Genomic DNA, 19,555 nt, shown 5'->3' with positions numbered 1-19,555 from the left:
AGTCCTCTTTAGCACATCAAAGTCCCTTTGGAGACCTCCCTTTTGACTTTACCTCCCCAACTTCATAGTATATAACAAGCCACTCCTCACAACCCCGTGGCTCTGGACCCCACAAACCCTGCATCACCCCAAAACCTCATCACCTAATAGCATTTCTAATGTGTCTAGTTTATATTCTTTTGTTTATATGTGTTCTTGTACATGGGTAGTGTTTACAACAAGAAAACAACAGGGCTCCAAGTGGAGTCACTTGTGCTATGCTCCACATCAGCAAACCAAGATTTAAGATCTAACCTAATTGCAGTTTTAGTCTCCTCCTGGAATTACCTGGTCAGCGCTAGTGAGCTGATGGGCCTGATAGACCTTCCCCCAAAGAAAGGTGACTTTGTCTGGACAATCCGCTCATTGCCCTGCCTCCTTCTGCTTATAAAAATCTTCCATCTTGCATAGCTCCTCAGAGCCCCTTTCTGTCTGCTGGATGGGATGCAGCCTGATTCATGAATTGTAGAGTAAAGCCGATTAGATCTTCACATCATTCAGCTGAATTTTGTTTTTTTTTTAGCAGTAGCCATGTATTTTTTAAAAATTCAAGTAAACACTGAGTATCCATTCTGGGTTAGGCCCTGTGGTGGGTCTTGGGATGAAATTCAGAGCAGCATAAGACGGGCTGGTTCCTGCTCCAAAGGAGTCTCCAGAGTGATGAAGTTTTGGGGGTTATAGTGGGGTTTGGAGCTGATAGCCAAGAAAGAATTCTTGAAGATGTCTTTGATGCAAAAAGTGATTTTGTTAAAGCACGGGGACAGGACCTGTGGGCAGAAAGAGCTGCACTGGGATTGTGAAGAGTGGCTCCTTATATACTATGGGGCTAGAGGAGGTAAAGTCAAAAGGGAAGCTTCCAAAAAGATTTTCATATGCTAAAGACTCACAGATTACTGGAAGCCTAGCTATTATCAAGCTAAGATTTTTTTTTTCCCTCTAGCAAAGCATTAACATTAAGACAGTAGGGAGTTCCTGGAGAAACCTTTTACTCTGTCTGCCTCAAGTATTTGTCAATGGGCTGCAGGTTATAAGGAAATTCAATTTATCTGCCATTTCCTTCTTGCCTTTGTTCAACACCACATCACTGTGAAGGGGAGGGTGATGTTGGGGCTCCAGGAAAAGGAGTCTGTAGGCTTCTGGAGATTAGGATATTCATAAGATTGCCTCTTTCTTGCAATTTACTAAGATATTTGTAAACTGATGGAGACTCTATCAGTTTAATCATTTGTTTTCTGTCCTTTCCTTTGTCCTTTGGCAGCCAGGAGTGCCTGAGGAATGTCACACACATCCCACCTGTGTGTGTGTGTGTGTGTGTGTGTGTGTGTGTTATGTGTATGCTGTTCCTGTACTTTGCCCTCCACTTGCCTTATGCTCCCTCATCAAGGTGTGGATCACTTGGGAGTTGTCCTTTGCTCTTTTTTCCTGCACAGATAACTTTCTGAGTGTTCTTCTTGCTCCTACATCTCCTGTTTCTCTTTCTGTCTGTTTTCCTGTTTCTGTCTTCCAGTCTCCCTTGTCCCCCTTCTTACTTAATGCTTGCTCTGGGCTAGCCATTTTACATGTTGAATCTCATGACTCTTCTCCCCAGCTCTGGAAAGCAGGGGACCCAGGCTTGCTGGAGCTTTCCGAGGGATGTCTTTTCTCTCTGCAGGCCCCCAAAGAGACTCAACTCCTCAGTGCATTAGCAGTGATGCCATTTTTCCTGAAGACTTCATGGATGTGGGAAGGCAGTTCACATTGCACACCATTCCATAGAAACTTGAGCAGATTCCCCGTTAGATAACTGTGGTTTTGCCCACCAAGTTTTCTTCCCAGCAGGGAACTTGTCTCTCCACATCTGTATTCTCTTCTTCCCCCCTCTTCCACTTCAACCTTGCAGCCTCCAGAAGTCCCTCTGGCATCCCAGGGAATGCAACTCTCACCTTCAGTTAAGCATCCCCTATTAAGCAGGACAAAAACTGGAGATTAGCTGTAAAGGCCACCCTTTACAGAGGGCCTTTACAGCTAATCTGAGAGAGGTTAGGGGTAGACGTGCAGATGATTTACTAAGGGGGAGGGGTAATAGGAACAGTCTGCCCCAACAGGAAATGGCAGGTGGAGAGGGCGTCATGGCCTGCAGAGAGAACTCAAATCAGTATTAAAACTGACCAAGAGCAGGCACACTTTTTATTATCACCAAGCATTGGCCAGAAATTTTAAACACTATCTGTGATAAAAAACTACTCCCCCTCCCCACATGCCACTGCCATCACAAGTTGGGTGCAGTTATAGCAGAATGTTTAAATTAGGAGTGGGACAGCCAGGTTTCAATCCCAGCTGTGGTGTTTAAGAGCTGTGTGATCTTGGGTGAGTTACTTCACCTCTCTGTACTTGGTTTTCCTACTTGTAAATTGTGGACTGTACAAAATCATGGCATGTTGGTAGGTTTATATGAGTTAATGTCTGCATTTGCTTGGAGCAGTTAACAAGCATTTAAAAAAATGTTGGCCATTCTTAGTGACAGGGAAATTATGAAAGACTTGGGTTGAGCAGGCAAAAAAGATGATTGGGTATCCTATCCAGTACACTCCTCAGGTTTATCTCTACCTTTCATGGCCTCTGAGCTATTTTGCAACTCTCTAAGTTGCAGAAAACTGATAATAATGCAAATGATTCTTGTCCCTAGAAATGCAAATAAATTTTGTCTCATAGACTACAAGTGACTGTCATACTGTGCCTGTTCACCAGTTTTGCATCCAATAAGTATATTCATTTCCTGGAATCCTGATTACCTATGTGTGTGTGTTCTTTGTCTTCTCCTTTAAGCCAGTTGTAGCATATTTACGGTTCACTCCTTAACAAATGACTTAAATAAAATCTATGATGTGTTTATATTTATGTGAGAGACATTATTTTGCCTGTTTTAGAAACATTATCCTTTAATGGTTTGTGCTATTTTTCTTCCATTTCATAAAGAAAACAACCACAGCTTAACTTTCCTCGTCTCATCCAAACTCCCCAAACAAAAGAAACTTCTTTAAGGACCGTGGTGGCTGTGTAATGTGTCGACTAGACTGAACCACATTTTCCAGAATCCTCTTTCCTCCATATTTCTGGGTAGGGTGGGCTACCAAAGAGATTCTTCTGGGGGTTGTGGTGGGCAGGAGTGAAACAGCTTGCCCACATTGCTGCTTATCTTCTGGCTCCCTTCCTTGGTGTGATGCAATGCTCGAGCCTGCAACCACTTCCCTCCCTGGCTCTTCCTTTATTTTTTCCTTTTCTTGGACAGGTGTGTGTGTTCACCTCCAAGGTAAGGTTACCAGGGTGACAGGCAATAGGACCTGATAGAGGTGCTTGTGGCTTATAGCCTGTTCTTTAATTTTTATTTTTTTAATGTTTATTTTTGAGAGAGAGAGAAAGAGAGAGAGGAGAAGGGACACAGAGAGAGGGAGACACAGAATCTGAAGCAGGCTCCAGGCTCTGAGCTGTCAGCACAGAGCCCTATATGGCGCTCAAGACCATGGACCGTGAAATCATGACCTAAGTCAAAGTCAGATGCTTAACTGACTGAACTATCCAGGTGCCCCATAGCCTGTTCTTAATTTTACTCCACCCATCCTCATTTTTTTTTAACATAAGAAGAAAAGAAGGAAAGAACTCAAAAGGTGTAAACATTTTATAGGTAGGAGGAGAATAAGAAATGGATTGAGAAAGAATAATCATAAAGATAGAAAATCAGGAGACTGTTTCTGCCCTCTCAAGTCTACCTGCAGTTGTGTTCTTCTGATTTCAAAGGACTTGCTAGACTTTTCTAATTATTGGATATTGCTCTGATATCTCAAATTCAACATACTTTGACAAAAAAAAAAAGCTTTGACATCTGACTTTCCTATTTGTGTCAATGTGATGAAAAGCATGGTTTCTTTTCAGATAAATCTGAAGCCCGACTCCTTGCCAACAGTTATGCTTTGAGTTGCTGTCCTTGCAGGTTCAAAGACTCCTTTGTGATTATTCCTCCTTTAAGAATAAGCTGGCCTCCATCTTTTTTGCAGTGTTGGTGGGAATGCAAGCTGGTGCAGCCACTCTGGAAAACAGTATGGAGGTTCCTCAAAAAATTAAAAATAGAACTGCCCTACAATTCAGCAATGGCACTACTAGGTGTTTATCCAAGGGATACAGGTGTGCTGTTTTGAAGGGACATATGCACCCCATGTTTATAGTAGCACTGTCAGTGATAACCAAAATATGGAAAGATCCCAAATGTCCATCGGTGGATGAATGGATAAAGAAGATGTGATACATATATACAATGGAGTATTACTCGGCAATCAAAAAGAATGAAATCTTGCCATTTGCAACTACGTGGGTGGAACTAGAGGGTATTATGCTAAGTGAAATTAGTCAGAAAGACAAATATCATATGACTTCACTCATATGAGGACTTTAAGAGACAAAACAGATGAACATGAGGGAAGGGAAACAAAAATAATATAAAAACAGGGAGGGGGACAAAACATAAGAGACTCTTAAATATGGAGAACAAACTGAGGGTTATGGGAGGGGTTGTGGGAGATGGGATGAGGTAAATGGGTAAGGGGCATTAAGGAATCTACTCCTGAAATCATTGTTGCACTATATGCTAACTAATTTGGATGTAAATAAAACAAAACAAAACAAAAAAAAGAATAAGCAGGCCTCCATATTCTCTCCCCCACCCATCAGAAGCCTTCACTATTCTCATGGTCCAAAGTGTGAGTTAGAGATTCTGTTCACTGTTCACATTACACCCTGCACACAGTTTTACCACTGCATTTAAAATAGTTTATATGTAGTTATGGTTCTGTTATTTCATAAGTACTAGTTTGGATGAAGGAATATAAGATGCATATTAAATGTTTGTTGAACATAGATCTCTCTTCCCCTCTGTCTAACTATATGGAATATCCATATGCGTATCTACCTTCTATATCCACATCCACATCTCCACTAATTTCCGTAGATCTTCTAGTGGTTCTGCTTCTCTGATGAGGCCCTAAATGAAACAAGCACCCCGTTCAAGGACGCAGGGCTGGCCAGTGGCAAAACCCAGGTCTGTGTGGGCCTGTGTTTCCTGATTCTGCTGGTTTCTCCTTCCCTCTCTGCTCTCCTGTGTGTCAGCTCTACATGGGTGGGCTGACTTATTTTTCTATCTGTTGGCTTCTATATTCTTTGTCCCCAACTTGCTCTTCTTTCTTCTCCAGATTCCCTTTCCTTTTTCCTCACTGTTTTTGGTGTAAAAAGAAGAGATGCTTACCTGTTATGATTATGTTGACCGAATGACTTAAAAAAGTCTATTGGTGATTTAAAAATCAAGTGACATAAGAAGAAGAAACCCAATAAATTAAGTCAGCTTGCTTTTAAGTGGGGTGTGGCTCAGATTGTGTTTTTTTCCTTCTAAGGTCCTCAGTATTTTTATCTTCTAAGGTCCTTCTAAGGCAAAGTTCTGCATCCTAGTGGATTTAGATCTACACTGCACAACTCCTGTTTTAGGTGAGTCTCACTTTTAGCCTGATGCAGCCTCGATTTCCAGATGTTAACGTGATTGTGCTTCTACTAGGAATTGGTTCTCCCTTCTCTGACTGTCTAGCTTTCAGTCTTTTTTCAAGGTATTGGCAAATCTCTTCCTTACAGTAGTTAATTTTGTAACCCAGATGTCTTCTGTCAGGGCCATACACCACCCTGCACCCAATTCCTAAGAGTTTAACCTCCTAGGTGCTTGTGAAATACCAACTGTTTACTGAAGAAGTTGTAGGGAGACCTACATTATACACCTCACATCACAAACTTATATTCCCTACTATTCTTCCTCCCAAGGCTACTTGCCCCTGGTAGCCACCACATTTTCCCTCTTCCTTCCCTACACAAACTCCCAGCCTACTCTGATTTCTGGAATCAGAATCCCAAGGGTGTAGGGTCTGGAAATAATAAATTTTAACAATTGTCCTGGATTATTTTTATGCACAGGAAAGTTTGAGAGCCATTACACTATAAGGCATAGTCCCAGCTTTGTCCAGGATCCTGGGCCCTTTTGCTACAGTTAAAAACTCAAGCTTTGAGGGGAGCCTGGGTGGCTCAGTTGGTTAAGCGTCTGACTTTGGCTCAGGTCATGATCTCACGGTTTGTGAGTTCAAGCCCTGTGTTGGTCTCTGTGCTGACAGCTCAGAGCCTGGAACCTGCTTCAGATTCTGTGTCTCCCTCTCTTTCTACCCCTTCTCCGCTCATGCTCTGTCTCTCAAAAATAAATAAACATTAAAAAAAATTAAAAAAACCCCCAAAACTCAAGCCTTGAATTACAAAGTGCCCTAGTTTGAATAACAGCCCAGTTACTTTTTAGCTTTATGACTTCGGCAAATCATTTTAGCCCTGTGAACCTGAGTTTACCCATCAGTAAAATGGAGTTAATGATAGTATCTCATTGAGTGATAAATGAAAATTCATTCACTCCTTTATTCACTCATGCATTCTTTCATTCACTTGACAAGTATTTATTGAGCATTTACTATGTACTAAAAACTGCTAGGCATTGGGGAATATAGAAGTGGAATACACACACATGCACACACACTCACTCTGCTTGCCCTCCTTGAGCTTATATTCTAGTGTAAGAGTTGGCACACTTTTTTAGTTAAGGGCAAAATGTTAAATATTTTATGTTTTGTGGGCCATGGGTGGTTTCTATCACATATTTTTTCTTGTTTTTTTCCCCCTAAAACCCTTTAAAAATGTACAAATTCTTACTTCATGGACCAAACAAAGACAAGCCACAAGCTGAATTTGGCTGACTTCTATTGTAGTGGGTTCAGTAAAATAATAGCCATAGGTATTTTAGCAGACATATTGATGAGGTAAATTACATAGCATAGTTCCTGGACTGGAGTCTGGGCTTGGTAAATAGGTGTTTTATTAATGCCTGATGCCACTCTGTCCTGGTCAGTGTCCTCTGACAATGGGTGTCAGACCTGTTGGCTGTTCCGCCTTCTGGAAGTGACCAAGGCCTGCCAGCAGCTCTCTGCCTCTCCACAAGGTCAGAGGGGTGGCTGTAGGCATCCATTCTGCCTGTTGGACATGGCCATGCCTGGCAGGGTGGCTACTGATCTCCTGCCTGGCCTCTCCAGGACACACTTCCGCCAGTTCCTCTGCCTCCCAGGGAAAATAGCCGGAACCAGCTGGGATGACTCATGATGCAGTGGCCACGCGGCTTGGTTCTCTGCAGGCCCACAGCCTCTTGGTGCCAGTTGAGGGGGTGGTGGAAGGGGAGAGGCCACTGCTCAAGATGTCCTCCCCTCCCCAGGGTGGGGCAACCTGAGGACATCTCTCAGCTGCCGGAAGCTTTCTGGATGTGGAGTGCAGTGGTCTGGGGTTGCGTCAGGTTCCCTCACTGGGCAGTCAGCCATCAGCTCTCACATCCTGGGGAAAAGCAGGGACTGAGTCTGCCTTTGGCATTTGCAGAGCCCTTGAACTCCTGCTTTCACTGGATTGGCGTGTCCTGCCCTTGATATCATCCTGCTGTCTTTTATTACATGGCAAAAGCTGGCCTCGGGAAGACAAACGTTCCAAGTGTGGCTTGGATGACTGCTTCCTAATCTGTCTCCTCGTCCCTGCCCTGAACCTACCCCTACCACCCGTCCCCAGCCCTGAATCCATCTTCCACGCTATAGCCAGCATGTTTTTTCAAAGATGAAACTTTGATCTTGACCTTCCTGCATTAAAAACTCTTCAATGGCTCCTCATAACTTTTAGGATAAAGTTCAGTCCTCGGCTAGAATGTCTGTGATCCTGTTGTTCTTTTCTTCAGCCTAATCTCCCTTACTCTGCACCCAAATCATGCTGTATATACACCAGTTCCCTGAAATTCCATGCCTTCATGGCCCCATGGCTTTGTGCATTCTGCTCTCTATTTGCTTGGAATTCCCTCTCCCTCCTTGTCAGCTGGAAAAAAACGTGTTCTTTTCAATGCCACTCAGTTGTCACTTCTTCACGGAGCCTTTCCTGTTCTCCCAGCTGAATCCTTCTTTCCGTCTCTGAGTTCCCGCTTATACAAATTTTAATCCTGTCTCCCTAGTGTAGGCAGGGTGCTTAAGAGTCTGAGATTGAATTCCAGCTCAATCTACTGCTAGCTGTGTGACCTTGGGTAAGTCACTTAACCTCTCTGAGCTCCAATCTCATTTGTAAAGTGGAGCTAATAATAGTACCTACCTTATAAGGTGCGTCTGTTGTGAAGATTGGGTGAGAAAATACATGTAAATATCATCATACTATGAATGGCCCATAGTAGATGCTCATTAAATTCATCGACATCATCATTAGATGATACTGTGAGCTCTTTGATGATAGGGGCCATGGTTTATTCACCACTGGATAAACCTAACACAGTGCCTGCCTTATATCAAGTGTTAAGTTACTTTTTGTTTGAATTCCATTGAATAAAGGTCATGTAAAAAAACCAGTCTATCCTAAGTATCAAAATTTATCTATATAAGGATGTTCATTGCAACATTCATTTGGAGAGTAAAATCCTGAAAACCACCAAAATCCCAGCAATAAATTATGGTACCTCCTTAATATAGAGAGTATTTTATAGTGATTAAAAACAATGAGATTAGGGGTGCCAGGGTTACTTAGTCGGTTAAGTATCTGATTCTTGGTTTCGGTTCAGGTCATGATCTCAAGGTTTGTAAGATTGAGCCGTGTATAGGGCTTTGCACTGAGCATGGAGCCTGCTTAGGATTCTCTCTCTCCATCTCTCTCTCTCTTCTTTTCCCGCACTCACACTGTCTCTCAAAATAAGTAAATAAACATTAAAAAAAAAAAAAAACCCAAACTGAGATTACCCCACATGTGCTGACATAGAAATATATCCGGGTGGGTGGGGTGCTGGGTGGCTCAGTGAGTTAAGCATCTGACTTTGGCTCAGGTCATGATCTTGCGGTTTGTGGGTTCAAGCCCCTCATTGGGCTCTGTGCTGGCAGCTCAGAGCCTGGAGCCTGCTTCAGATTCTGTGTCTGTGTCTCTTTCTCTGCCCCTCCCCTGCTCATGTGCTCTCTTTCTCTCTCTCTCTCTCAAAATAAATAAACACTAAAAATAAATTTAAAGAAGGAAATATATCCAGAACATTTTCTGTGAAAAATGCAGGTTTATGTCAGCAGATATGATACTATTTGCATGTGTGTGTGTGTATATGTAAAAGGATATTTATGCATAGGAAGTAATTTGGGTCCTATGAGAAACTTAATAGCAGTTATCTCTCAGGAAAGAGGGAAAATAAGGACTTTTCTGTGTATTTTTTAAATTTATAGATTTATTTTTTATTGAGATAAAATTGATATATAACATTGTGTCAGTAAAGATATGCAATGTGCTGATTTGATATATATTGTAATATTATTACTACCATAGTACTAGCTAACACCTATCACACCACATAATTATCATTTCTTTTTCGTGGTGAGAACACTTAAGATCTAGTCTCTTAGCAACTTTGAAGTTTATAAGACAGTACAGGATAGTATAATCACTATCCCGTGCATTAGATCTTCAGAACTTATTTATCTACAAGTTACAGGTTTGTATCAACATTTCCCCTGGCTATGTGCCAATAGAACTTTGTTTACAAAAACAGTCAGGCAAATTTGGCTATAGTTTGCTAGCCCCTTACTCTTACTGGTAGCAACTATTATAGTATATCCTAGTGTCTTCAGAGACATTAAGATGTCTAATGATAACTTTTCTCTGCTTCAGTTTCTTAATATTTAAGATGTGGGCGATGTCCCTTATGAGCTCTGAAGGGTATAGGAAGAGGTCAGTGAGAGGAAGTGACTGCAGGTTGACCCATGAGCTAGCTCTGGGCAATTGGAAGTTCCTAACACCCTCTCCTGTCTTTGGGATGTACACTCTGCCCACTGTTCCCATAGCCATTTCAAGGAGGCCTTGAGAGAGTGAGGTGTTGAGACCATGTAGGTGGCAGATGTGACTGAACCCTGTTGAAACCTCTTTATAAACTCTTAAGATTACGTTACGCAGAACAAGCCTCATGAGTAAGTTCCCTGATTATTAATTCTGCCCCCTACCCACCTGGACTGGCCTGCCTCTTTCTTCCCTCTCTTCTTGCTGTCCGGGTATAGGGGCTGGTTTGCAAACCAGTGCTTGGTGAGCCAGCCATGAGAAGGAGGAAACAAGCTTTGGGAAGGATGTATCCATTGGGAATATCATGAGTTGGCTATCGCCTCTGTGTGAAGAGGGCCTTTATGTCACATGCTTGTGGACCATTGTGTGAGTATAGGGATGAGCTGAAAATGCTGCGGGCCTGATGCACTTGTTTGAGGAACTGCACAGAGTGTCCTGTGGCAGAGAAGCAAAGAGCATGGCTGCACAGTGGGCTGACATCTACTGTGGGCACATCGGACGGCCACTGATGCCCAATTAGAGGCTGAAGCTCAAGTGAGAAAGTTAGAAAAGCTGAGGTTAGAGAGGAACAAGCAGTGTCTACTAATTTTGTGGGCTTTGGAGCTGGTAGACTCAGGTGGGAGAGCAGGATAAGTTGGAGACCCTAGCATTTTGTAAAGCTGGGAGAGTATAGGCTGCCATGGATTAAAGTCCAAATGCTGTGACAAAGCTTGATTGGGATGCTAAGATGTAGAATCCCTGGGAAAGTGTTGGAGGAGGTCATCTAGAGGATGTGACTGCGGGTTGACTCAAGAGCTGGCATTGGGCAATTGGAGGCTCCTTACATCCTCCCCTGTCCTTCGAATATATGTTCTACCCATTAAGAGCTGTTGCAAAGATGCAGCCTTTAGAGAGTGAGGTGTGGTTGAGACCATGTGGATGGTCAATGTCGTTGAACCCTGTTAAGGCCTGTGTATAAACTTTTAAGATTCTGGCAGGTGTATAGAGATCTACTCACCTTGAGGTGCCAAAGACAAGCTTTGTAAATTCCTTCGCTTATTAACCCTGCCTCCTACCCATCTGAAGTGGTCTGCCTCTTTCTTTGGTCTCTGCTTGTCCTCCCCATACAGGAACCAGTTTGCAAACTAACAGTGAAGGAGAAGTCCCTTCTGGCCTCTAGTGGTTATAGGTGATCCTTGGTGTTCCTTGGCTTGTAAGTACATCTCTGCCTCTGTAGTCATATGGCAATCTCCCTTTGTCTGAGTCTCTTAGAAGGACACCATGATTGGATTTAGAGTCTGTTCTGATTCAGTTTAACTTCATTTCAACTTAAATCCTGATTATGTCTGCAAAGATCCTATTTCCAAAGACGGTCACATTCATAGGTCCTGGGGTTCAGGGCTTGAACATATTTTTTGGGGGAGACACAATTCAACCCACTACAGAGGAAAGGAAGATCAGTGTTGTTTGCTTCTCCATCAGAAATTAGGGCCACAGGGGACCATGAGCAGTGATTAATTCCTAATGAATGGAGAGCCACCTCTCTAGAAGAAGATAACTCTTAAGTTGCTGCTTAAGAAACTGGGTAGATGGTGGTGCCATTTGTAAACTTCTTTCAAAGTGAGTTTCAGAAATATGTAGATTCTCCCTTTTCCCAAATGATTTTTCATTGCAACCACTTGCCTATGTCCATGTTCACCAGCCTGGCCCAGGTCCACATCATCTGTTGCCCAGACCACTGTAATCACTCCTTCACTGCGTGCCTGAGGCTACTTTTGCACAAGTGTGAGCCATTTGGCATCCAGCAGCCAGAGAGATCTTTATAAAATGTGAACTTGATCATTTATTCTCTTAACTAGACACTTCAATGGCTTTTCCCTTTGCACTTAGAATGAAATCCAGACTCTTTACCAAGGCCTACATGGCCCTCTCTCCAGTGCATTCTGTGTTTCTCCCCAGCTTGATCACTTGTTTCAGCAACACATGTCTTCTTGGAGTTCCTGGTACATGCCAAGCATTTTCCTACCTCAGGCTCTTTGCACACACAGTTCCTTCTGCCTCTAATGCTCACTAATCTAACTGATAGCTGGCTAACTGCTGATCATTGTTTAGATCAGGGAGGATTTTCCTGTTTCCTGGTTTGAACTGGTACTATTCTCTCCCTTTGCCCTACTGATTTCCTTTATAGTTTCTGGCAGTTCAGAATTTTTTAGTTAATAGTGTTTGATAGTTTTGTACCTATGTCCCCACTAGACTGAGAGTGATAGGAGGTCAGGAGCCATGTCTATCTGGTTTGCTGTGGACCCTCAATGCCAATGCCATTGACGGTGTCACATGAAGAGTAGATGCTGTTCATGGAATGAATGAATGAGTGAGTGACTGAGTGAATAAAAGAAGTTGGGAACAGTTAGTTTTAGGGAATGATTCTGTCCTTCAAATAGAGAAGGTACAATGGACTGCAGCAAGCCAGGACAGCAGGTGGAATGACCACTCTGTGTGATTCCAGGGTCTTTGTTTCCAAATATTTCCTTTACCTTTGGGCCACTGCTGTAGGTTCTGATTCCTGTTCACAGAGTGATAAAGGTATCACTTAAATTCTGCTCTAACTCAGCTAAAGTCCAGGCCCCCATCACCACTTACCTATATGAGGAGTAGCCTCACAGACCTCCATGCCCCCCTGCACAAAGCTGCCATGGGTGGTCCATGTAAAATGAAAATCTCACTATGTTTCACTCCCACTCCAAATCCTTTATGACCCCTTATTGACTGTAGGATAAATCTAAGCTTGAGATCTCCAACATCTGCCTTGATGTTATTTTCCTAGTGTTTGTTCTTGCTTTTTCCCTCCTTAAACTTTTTCCTTCAATAATCTCTTCTAGATTAGGATTTCCACCACACCATATTGCTGACTTTCCTTCTCTGCCCATAAAGCCATCCCATATCCAACAGGAAAAACTTCTATTCATCCTTCAAACCCCATCTTGGGTGTCCTCTCCTCCAGGAGTCTTATATGAAAGTTCCTTTATGACCAGATAGAGTTTATTGCTCCTTTCTCTTTGCTAATTTGTAGCCATACATGTACTTAACTGTTGTACTTACCTCACCATATTGGTACTGTTTTTTATTTCATGAAGATGTACCCTGTTAGATAGTTGAGGAAACTGATTTTCATAGAGTGTGTGGCACCTGCTTAAGTTACACAGCTAGTGATGTCAGAGCTTGATTCTGGGCCTGGCTCCTGCTTTTCAAAACCCTCTGCTCTCAACACCATGCTATGTATTCTGCCTCCCAGGGCATCAGGAAAATGTCTGGACCCCTCTTTTCTGTGCTCCCAGTCCCTGGGGGCCTTTGAGGAGGGGATTAATTGCAAATTCCAGACTGTCCCTCTCCTTGCACAGGAAGCAACATTTTTGGGGTTGAGGGCAGCACTTGGGAGAGGCACCCAGGGATCTGCCAGGTCTGGCTGTGTCTCAGGTCCCAGAGCCCCCGGATTTGCATGCTGCCTGTGCCACCACTGCCTGCACGACAGCCTTGCTGTCACGTAGCGCTGGACCGCAGGTGTTCTGCACCAGACCCTCTTTCAGGAAGAAAATGCAATTAGGGCTGCACAGTTGTCAGACTTCATCTCCATTCCTGCCTTGGGAGAAGAATCAAAGGGCAGTGCGTGGGCTTTGGGTGCCTGTGCGTGTGACTGTGTATGAGTGTGCCCGTATGCACGTGTGTCTTGGGTTAACCCCTTCAAGATTCACAGGGTATTGTTGGGAATGGAGAAACTGGAGCTTTTCATTTCTGCCAGTGAACCTTGCTTCTTTTTTCAGTAATAATAGTTACATTTCTTAAGGACTTACCCTGTGCTGAGTACTGTGTCAAACACATTATGTGTGTAGTGTCATTTAAAACTCCTAACCACTCTGTGAGGTTAGTGTTACTGTTAATCCCATGTTACCGATGAGAAAATAGATGTAGAAGGACTGACTCCATCGAGGTGGTGAGAGTCTGAGACAGGATTTAAATCTAGGCTGATCAGACTCCACTTATCTAGCACATTGCATCACCTTTTCAATAAGGTTGATGTTGCTTGTCTGTTTTTAAGCAGACTGAAAACATCTCTCTTTGATTTGACATCCATTAATAGATTCTTTTATGCATACAATTTTTCCTCCATTTCATTTTTATAGGTGCCGCTAGCTTGTTACTCTTTCATAGTTATCACTATATTATTCAGGGTAGGCAAAGTGAAATGCAGTAACAAACATCACAGAAATACAGTTACTTAACACACATTCATTTCTCATTTAAAATTCACTGTGGGTTTGGGTGGCTGACCTCCATGTATTGGCTTAACCTAGATTCTTTCAACAATTTCTTGGCAGGGAAAGAAACACAGACAATCACTTAGTGACACTCAAATGCCACAAAGTGGTTTAGGTCTCTTGTGCTCACATACCATTGGCCAAAAAACCATATGTCTATGCCTCACCTTAAGATGGTGTATGCTCACAAAGATTAGAGAGCCTCAGGGTCTTGTTGAATCCCAATAGTATCTCCGTAATGATCTGTTCCCTTTCTCTTCCCCTTCTACTTTCTGTGTCTGATGGACTCTTCTCAAACACCTGTCAAGTCTATCCAGCCTTTTGGGGGTCATATTATTATTATTATTATTATTATTATTATTATATAATTAAAAAATTAATTCCAGTAAAGTTAACATACTATGTTATATTAGCTTCAAGTGTACAGTATGGTGATTCAACAATTGTATACTTTACTCAGTGCTCATCATGATAAGTGTACTCTTAGTCTTGGGGGAGGTCATATTATTAATTATAGTCATATAAGGGACAGATCCCAGACTTTGGGGACACACAGACCTGATGATGGTCTTGGCTCCACCATTCTCTTTATTAGCTGAGTGATTTTGAACAAGATACTTGGCCTCTCTGAGGTTCGGGTATCTCACCTGTAAAATGAGGTTGATAAGAGGGTCCTGCCTTGAGGGATAATGAGGACTACATGAGATAATCCATGTAAAGCTCTCAGCAAGACTAGTGATAGTAGCAATGTTTAACATCATTATTATTCATTGAATGTTTAGATGAGGTGCTCAATAAATACTATTAGAATGGTTTTGACTGTTACCACTTTTTAATTATATTATGGTTATTTATGAGTGTTTCATATTTCCCTTCCATTCATTCATTTATTCAAAAATATTCATGAGAGTCTCGTCATGTGCCATGTACTATTTTACCAGTTGAAGAAATATCAGGGAAGATGTTAGACAATCTCTGTCTACACAGAGGTGAGTCTTTCTCTTCCTTTCCCCTTCTCCCCTTTGTGTTTCTTTCTGTCTCTCCTCTACCCCTAACACCCCCTTTTCCTTTCTCTGTTAGTCAAGACCCACCTTCATTAGACATTTAACATGTTTTCATTGAGTGTCTGCTATGTGCCAGCACATGGGGATATAGTAGTGAACAACACACGTACCACTCATGCCCAATGGCACAGCAGCAGTTTTAATTTAGGGTATGGGCAGTGCAGGCTCTGATCTTGGTTCTGAGAAGACCTGGCCCCTTGGCCTCCAGAAACCCCTACTGCTGGGATAGAGTTCTGCTGCCCTCTTCTCAACCTCAGCATCCTCCCTGGACTCCTTACATATTCTCGTCACCACCAGTGGCTACTAGAGCTTCCTGATTCTTCACGAAGTTTTGGGATAGAGCAGGCACACAGCATCCTGAGCCCTGGCTCCTGACTGGCTGTTTTCTCAGGCATGTCAGGACTCTGCTTCACTTTTCTGCATAAGAGGCCAGAGCTGATGGACTAGGCTTCCTACCATGCTGACTGGCGACTATTAGGAACGTGCCCCTCTGTGAAGATGGAGAAAAAAGGGTCACAGATGGGGTTTCAGCTTGGGCTATATAGTACATATAAGGGGACTTATTTGGTGAGAGTGAGTCCTGGTTTCCAGAAGGACTAAAAAACTGGGAATGGAGAGACCTGGTGTTTGATTCCAGCTCAGCCTGTAGCATGCCATGTGATCTAGGGGAAATGCCTTTCCTTCTCTGGCATCACTCTTCCTGTCTGTGATGTCTGATTCTTATAGTACTTACACTGTTTTGCCATATCAGTGTATTACCTCTAGACTTACTTAGTTGTTTTTCTTTAAAATGACTTACCTTAAATTTACTTTAAAAGGAAAATTTATGTAATATTTATGTCCTATATTTAGATCATGAATGAAAATCCAATTATCAATCAATTTCCATAAATAAGAGACAACCATGAAAATAAATAGGGGGAAAACAAACCCACAATACTAAGTTATGCTCAGATAGTATTGCCCATTAGAAGCTTTGAGTTTGGGGCCTGACATGATTTGTTAAATAGGAAATATGGCATGTTTTAGAAAGGTGTTCTAGATGTGCCAGCACCACATAGAGACTTGTAATTAGAAAGATAGAAAGAGAACAGTGGAGATAGAATGTTGTATAAGTTGATGTTATTTACTTTCATGTCTGGGTACCACATAAAAGCCAGTCTCACTCTTATGAGTGATAATTACCCCTCATTTTGGAAAACCTCCATGATTTCTTTTTTTTTTTTTAATATATGAAATTTATTGTCAAATTGGTTTCCATACAACACCCAGTGCTCATCCCAAAAGGTGCCCTCCTCAATACCCATCACCCACCCTCCCTTCCCTCCCACCCCCCATCAACCCTCAGTTCGTTCTCAGTTTTTAAGAGTCTCTTATGCTTTGGCTCTCTTCCACTCTAACCTCTTTTTTTTTTTTTTTTTTCCTTCCCCTCCCCCATGGGTTCCTGTTAAGTTTCTCAGGATCCACATAAGAGTGAAACCATATGGTATCTGTCTTTCTCTGTATGGCTTATTTCACTTAGCATCACACTCTCCAGTTCCATCCACGTTGCTACAAAAGGCCATATTTCATTTTTTCTCATTGCCACGTAGTACTCCATTGTGTATATAAACCAAAATTTCTTTATCCATTCATCAGTTGATGGACATTTAGGCTCTTTCCATAATTTGGCTATTGTTGAGAGTGCTGCTGTAAACATTGGGGTACAAGTGGCCCTATGCATCAGTACTCCTGTATCCCTTGGATAAATCCCTAGCAGTGCTATTGCTGGGTCATAGGGTAGGTCTATTTTTAATTTTCTGAGGAACCTCCACACTGCTTTCCAGAGCGGCTGCACCAATTTGCATTCCCACCAACAGTGCAAGAGGGTTCCCGTTTCTCCGCATCCTCTCCAGCATCTATAGTCTCCTGATTTGTTCATTTTGGCCACTCTGACTGGCGTGAGGTGATACCTGAGTGTGGTTTTGACTTGTATTTCCCTGATAGGGAGCGACGCTGAACATCTTTTCATGTGCCTGTTGGCCATCCGGATGTCTTCTTTAGAGAAGTGTCTATTCATGTTTTCTGCCCATTTCTTCACTGGGTTATTTGTTTTTCGGGTGTGGAGTTTGGTGAGCTCTTTATAGATTTTGGATACTAGCCCTTTGTCCGATATGTCATTTGCGAATATCTTTTCCCATTCCGTTGGTTGCCTTTTAGTTTTGTTGGTTGTTTCCTTTGCTGTGCAGAAGCTTTTTATCTTCATAAGGTCCCAGTAATTCACTTTTGCTTTTAATTCCCTTGCCTTTGGGGATGTGTCGAGTAAGAGATTGCTACGGCTGAGGTCAGAAAGGTCTTTTCCTGCTTTCTCCTCTAAGGTTTTGATGGTTTCCTGTCTCACATTTAGGTCCTTTATCCATTTTGAGTTTATTTTTGTGAATGGTGTGAGAAAGTGGTCTAGTTTCAACCTTCTGCATGTTGCTGTCCAGTTCTCCCAGCACCATTTGTTAAAGAGGCTGTCTTTTTTCCATTGGATGTTCTTTCCTGCTTTGTCAAAGATGAGTTGGCCATACGTTTGTGGGTCTAGTTCTGGGGTTTCTATTCTATTCCATTGGTCTATGTGTCTGTTTTTGTGCCAACCTCCATGATTTCTGTAAAAAAATCTTTTAAAAATGTTTATTTATTTTTCAGAAACAAAGAGAGTGTGTGAGCAGGGGAGGGGCAGAGAGAGAGAGAGAATCTGAAGCAGGTTCCAGGCTCTGGGCTGTCAGCACAGAGCCTGTTGTGGGGCTTGAAATCATGAACCCATGAGATCATGACCTGAGCCAAAGACGGATGCTTGACCGACTGAGCCACCCAGGTGCTCTGTTTTCTAAGGTCCCTTCTTGCTTGGACATTTTAGGACTCTTAAATACCTAGATTCTCCAGCTGTTTTAGCACATCTTGCTGCCTGGTGAGGCATGTGGAATTGTTTCATTTTTTAAATGAGTTAATTAAGGCCTTAATGTGGTTGGTCCCAGGCCTCCCATGTCCCTGCTCAGCTTTCATGTTTGGGATCCGTAATGGCAATTTCAGACCTTCTCCATTCCCATGCCTCCTGCCAGCTACTATCCTCTGACTAGATGGTCATGGAAGCCATAATTCAAAGGGGAGGTCCCCCTTTCCAATCCAGCCTCTCCTTTTCTTATTTTGTGGTTCAAGAGGTATCTTACCTGTTCTCTGGATCCCCTCCTGGGTTCTCAGGGTCTTCACTCCATCAATTATCCCTAGTCTTTTCAGCATTTTCAGTTTCTCTCCTCTAGTGACTCCTCACCAACATTTGTTTGGGTATCTCAGAAGTTCTTTCCTACAAATGGACAGTTTATTGGGTGATAAGGAAGACTCCAAGGAAACAAGATTGTTTGAAAAAAATATCTCCCATACTTGTTGAGAGCGATTACCTGTCTTTTGACAAATAGTTCAATCTGGTAAAGCAGGCATTTGGCAAACTATAGATAGCCTCTAGCCCTGCTTGTTTTTTTTTTTTTTAATGTTTTAAAACATTTATTTATTTTTGAGAGAGTGAGAAGGAGGAGGAGGGGCAGGGAGAGGGAGACAGGATCTGAAGCAGGATCCACCCTGTGAGCACAGAGCCCACTGTGGGCTCGAACCCATGAACTGTGAGATCCTGACCTGAGCTGAAACCGCAAGTTTGCCACTTAACTGAGTGAGCCACCCAGGTGCCCTGTGCTTCTGCTTGATTTTACAAATAAAGTGTTATTGGAACATATGCATGTTCATTTGTTTATGCATTGTCTGTGTCTGCTTTTGCACTATAATGGCAACGTTGAGTAACTGTGACAGAGATGGTTTGGCCTTCAAGTTAATATTATTTATTATCCTTTACTTGAAAAAAAGGGGGTGCTTGGCCAGTTCATTCGGTAAGCATGTGACTCTGATCTTGGAATTGTGAGTTTGAGCCCCATGGTGAGGGTAGAGATTACTTTAAAGCATTATTTATCATCTGGCCCTTTGCAGAAAAAATTTGCTGACTCCATGCTAGAGAAGAACCAGTTCATATTTCAAGATAAGTATTAATGATGGGCTGCTTAAAACTGACACATGTTTAAAACCATTGTCTGAATAGAAATGTGGCCACAGGCCAGAACAGACCATAGAGTGATGGTTCAAGGTCTGGATTGCACGCTGGATGTGTCACACTTTGATCCATCCACCTCTTAGATTTTTGCTTGCATTCAAAGATCTCGGTGAGTGAGGGCA

The 19,555-nt window shown here is 42.5% G+C and overlaps 1 long non-coding RNA gene across 2 annotated transcripts in view; it reads left to right on the top strand.

Annotated features, from left to right (window-relative positions):
• LOC123382521 overlaps positions 1-19,555 on the top strand; it is a 218,455-nt gene that overhangs the window by 70,983 nt on the left and 127,917 nt on the right. The gene's annotated exons all lie outside the window — the stretch shown is intronic.

Source organism: Felis catus, chromosome E3 (genome assembly GCF_018350175.1).
Source record: "Felis catus isolate Fca126 chromosome E3, F.catus_Fca126_mat1.0, whole genome shotgun sequence".
In the NCBI taxonomy this organism is placed as follows: domain Eukaryota; kingdom Metazoa; phylum Chordata; class Mammalia; order Carnivora; family Felidae; genus Felis; species Felis catus.
The sequence above is the reverse complement of the archived record's forward strand: the minus strand, read 5'-3'. Positions and strand labels throughout refer to the sequence as shown.